The sequence below is a fragment of the Salmo salar genome, unplaced genomic scaffold (assembly GCF_905237065.1).
Source record: "Salmo salar unplaced genomic scaffold, Ssal_v3.1, whole genome shotgun sequence".
In the NCBI taxonomy this organism is placed as follows: Eukaryota; Metazoa; Chordata; class Actinopteri; order Salmoniformes; family Salmonidae; genus Salmo; species Salmo salar.
The window spans coordinates 1-5,000 of record NW_025547151.1 but is presented as its reverse complement, the minus strand read 5'-3'; positions in this window follow the sequence as shown (position 1 = coordinate 5,000).

Genomic DNA, 5,000 nt, shown 5'->3' with positions numbered 1-5,000 from the left:
ATATATCTGCCTCACTCTCAACTGTGACCGACCGTTTCAATTCGGTCATATGTAGCAACATTTGAAATGGTGTTTTTTACGTTGGATAAAAGTAGAGACTCAGAGCTAGAAAATGGTATATCAGACACTACAGTTGAGGAACAATGGGAAAGTAATTCTGCTTTGAATGATGATAAACTTGTAACATCACTTTTGAGAAAATGTCCTTTGAATGTTTTGGTACCTACTGGAGAGCTCTTCTTTGTCTACAGGGCAGTTACTTTGGCAGATAATGTCACCCATCTAAATAAATAGTTGTTTATATATAATTAACTAAATGTATGGTGTTTTTGTTTTATGTCAGTTTAATTGTTTGTTATGCTATAAACATTTTATTTTATTATAAGTGGTAAAAAGAACTACAAAATTTTATATTTTGCAATTCTGAGTAATTACTACTTTAGTAAAGAATTACATATTTTTTAGTACTACTGCAGTTGCTACATAATTCCAATAGATGGCAGCATAAGACCACAAATGACATTTCAGAAGATTAGTTTAGTTTTCTCCCTGGATACACCACCACTCCCCCTCACAGGAAAACTCCTGTCTCCGCTTCTTTCTGTCCCTTTACACACTGCTAACGCAAGAGGAGAGACTGAAAAAGCATTTAACAGATTACCGTGAAGTAATATAATGATGATTCATGTTTATTATTACCTGTTTGATGCTCATGTTTTGAAATTATACTTCATTAATATAACGATTATCAATAAGTCTGAACATTAATTCAGTCACCTCTAGTTGAGAAAAATGTATTTTCCAGGTACATTCATTGTCAAATTCATCAAACAGCATCGAGCCACTCTGCCTTCTCTCTCTAGTAGTCAACTCAGCCCCGGTAAAAAGCTGGTGTCGTCACTCTGTCTTCTCTCGCTAGTAGTCAACTCAGCCCCGGTAAAAAGCTGGTGTCATCGCTCTACCTTCTCTCTCTAGTAGTCAACTCAGCCCCGGTAAAAAGCTGGTGTTGTCACTCTGCCTTCTCCAGGGGCATGTTGAGATAAATGTACTAACCGGGAGGGTTGAATGATGTAATTTATTGGCGGGCTGGATGATGCACTCTTGTCTTTTCTATTCCGAGGTTGTTTACTCGCAATATCAGTTATTAAGATGACTTTTTATAATGCATGTATACTGAGGTTGAGGTTCTGACTAGCGATTATTTACCCGGGGTTCAATACCTGCTATAGTCACTATTATTTTGCTCTCCCAAAAGCAACACAGCCCTAAAACGAGATATATAGCTAACTAAAGTAATGAGTGACCGTTTTAGAAAATCATGGGACATTTTTGCTATTTTATGTCAATCATATTGCTGCTTGTAGCCTATAACTGATGCTTTGTGGTCTTATGCTGCCATCTATTGGAAATATTTAGCAATTAAACGTTATTAATGCACATTCAGACGTTGGTGAGGCAGCTGAGAATTTAAAAAAAAAATGGAATGTGTCTAGCCTACTTGAGGCGCCCCGAAAATAATATTCAAAAGATTGGTCCTTGGATACAGAGGGGTTAAACACTAAAGTTACCATCCATCTAGTGAAGAGAGGAGAACCGGACAGAGGTAGCCAGCATCCGTCAACGAGAGAGGGAGGATAGGATAACTAGGATGCTGCTGGTAGAGTAGCTAGCTAGCATACCTAGCTGTACCGACTAGCTAGGATAACTAGGATGCTGCTGGTAGAGTAGCTAGCTAGCTTACCTAGCTGTACCGACTAGCTAGGATAACTAGGATGCTGCTGGTAGAGTAGCTAGCTAGCTTACCTAGCTGTACCAACTAGCTAGGATAACTAGGATGCTGCTGGTAGAGTAGCTAGCTAGCTTACCTAGCTGTACCGACTAGCTAGGATAACTAGGATGCTGCTGGTAGAGTAGCTAGCTAGCTTACCTAGCTGTACCGACTAGCTAGGATAACTAGGATGCTGCTGGTAGAGTAGCTAGCTAGCTTACCGAGCTGTACCAACTAGCTAGGATAACTAGGATGCTGCTGGTAGAGTAGCTAGCTAGCTTACCTAGCTGTACCAACTAGCTAGGATAACTAGGATGCTGCTGGTAGTGTAGCTAGCTAGCTTACCTAGCTGTACCGACTAGCTAGGATAACTAGGATGCTGCTGGTAGAGTAGCTAGCTAGCTTACCTAGCTGTACCGACTACCTTGGCTAGCTAGCAGGACGTTCGTCTGTCGTTTGTCTAGATGATGATGACGAATCCGGTGAACCACAAAATGAAACAAGGATAGAGAGTGAAAAGGATCTGGCTTCACTCATACTGTCCCTGACCGTAAAGCAAAAAGCTAATTGAACAATAAACTTCGCGTCTCAACACTGTAGTGAACTCCATCGTTATTCCCCAAGATCACCTCAGCCCACTCTGCGCGTAACCGGACAATATGCTTGGCGCCACACCGTACGGGGACGCGGACAGTTCTGTACGGGGACGGGGACAGTTCCAGAACTCGGACATGAGCAGTGCCACACAATCAACTAAACCCAGTCTTTACAGTGGGTTACATTAGTAATATTCATTTTTCTTTATGTTAAACAAACATTTATTATAATAATATTTTGAGATCTGGGCCCATATCCACAAAGCGTCTCAGAGTAGAAAATTGGTCGTATAAGTGCTGAGAATAAAGACATTTTACATTTACTGGTTAAATTTAAGCTGTGCATGAAGTCTCTAGTCCCACCTAGTCGGCAGATATTTAGGACACCTCGTGAGCTGTCCTAAGTAGTTAAGAGTTAACAGCAGGTGTCTTGATAATACTATATAATAATGCAGCGAGTCAGTGGTTCCTGCACCACATGTAAATACCTTGTAGTAGTAAAAATAATGTTTTATATTTCTATATGATCAATCCATTAATAATATAGACCTACTTGCAACAGTATGTCTTGTGCTTTTGGCAATGATTTATGTATAATATTTATGTATCACAAGTGATACCATGTATGTCTGCATAGCATTTTGTCTTCATTTTGGCAGATTAACTCATGCTTATTTCTGAAGATCAACTCTATTTTTCACCCAGTGGATAAGGAGTTGGAGCTGTGACAGGAGTTGGACCTGTGGCTGAAAGGTGGCTGGTTTGAATCCCGGTCCGAGCGCTGGAAAAAACAGGTGGAATTGATCTGACCACTGGAGGGCTGCTGGGTTCACATCCTCAAAACATGAACCTTTTGTTGATCATAACTCGAGAGGTTCTTCTCTGAACCCAAAAATATATTTAACTTTTAGTGATTCCATATATTAAGGAAGTGATAGAAGCCTTTTTGGTTCTATAAGGAACCTTCTTTTCTAAGAGTGTAAAACAATCACGTTTTTCTTTTGATTATTTAATTATCTACATCATGTTATTTCAAGTTATCCCTTTGGAGCGCAACATCACGTTGTTAAAAAATTATCCTAAATTGGGCATGGCTTTAAAATGGGCAATTGAAGGCATCTAGGGTGTTCCAGCTAGACAATGGATGTATAGCGTTTTGCAATAAAAATAAAAATTATACACAATCTAAAGCTATTAATTAAAAATCTGAGAACAGTAATATTGAAGGTACCCATAAGCAACCATTTCTGATTAAAAAACAAATGTGAACATTTTTGGAAATATCATTTTTGAAATAAACTATTAATAATTCTTAAACAAAATTGTCATCTCACCTCTTAGATTTGGTGTCATGTTCGCCAGAGAGACTTATTTTAGAGACAGGGTACCCCTCCTGTCTCTCCCCAGAGAGACTCATTTTAGAGAACTGACCCCTAAACAGAGATCCAGCATATTGATTGTGGTTAACACAGTGACAACTAAACAGAGATCCAGCATGTTGGTTGTGGTTAACACAGTGACAACTAAACAGAGATCCAGCATGTTGGTTGTGGTTAACACAGTGACAACTAAACAGAGATCCAGCATGTTGGTTGTGGTTAACACAGTGACAGCTAATTATTGATTATCAATTGTTCACATTTCTTAATGATCTCTTTGAGAAATAAAACATTAACTAACAGACATAGAAACAGACAGGTGATTTAAAGCATCACATGAACATGTTGTTGTGACATTTCATCTCCATGGTAACTGTCAATAATAATAATAAGTTACTGTTTGTTAAGGTAGTTATAGACAGAACAACAACAATAACAATAATAATAATAATAATAATAATAATAAGTTACTGTTTGTTAAGGTAGATAAAGACAGAACAACAACAATAACAATAATAACAATAATAACAATAATAATAATAATAATTCACTGTTTGTTAAGGTAGTTATAGACAGAACAACAACAATAACAACAACAATAATAATAATAATAATAATAATAATAAGTCACTGTTTGTTAAGGTAGTTTTAGACAGTACAGCAACAATAACAATAATAACAATAATAACAATAATAATAATAATAATTCACTGTTTGTTAAGGTAGTTATAGACAGAACAACAACAATAACAACAACAATAATAATAATAATAATAATAATAATAAGTCACTGTTTGTTAAGGTAGTTTTAGACAGTACAGCAACAATAACAATAATAATAATAATAATAATAACAATAATAATAATAATTACGATAATAATAATAATAATAACAATAATAATAACAATAATGATAATAATAATAATAATAATAACAACAATAATAATAATAATAATAATAATAATAATAATAACAATAACAATAATAATAATAATAATAATAATAATAACAACAATAATAATAATAATAATAGTAACAATAATAATAACAATAATGATAATAATAATAATAACTATAATAATAATAATAACAATACAAATAACAACAATAATAATAATGATTATAACAATAATACTAATAACAAAAATAATAATAATACTAACTATAATAATAATAATAATAATAACAATAATAATAACAATAATAATAATAATAATAATAAGTTACTGTTTGTTATGGTAGTTATAGACAGTACA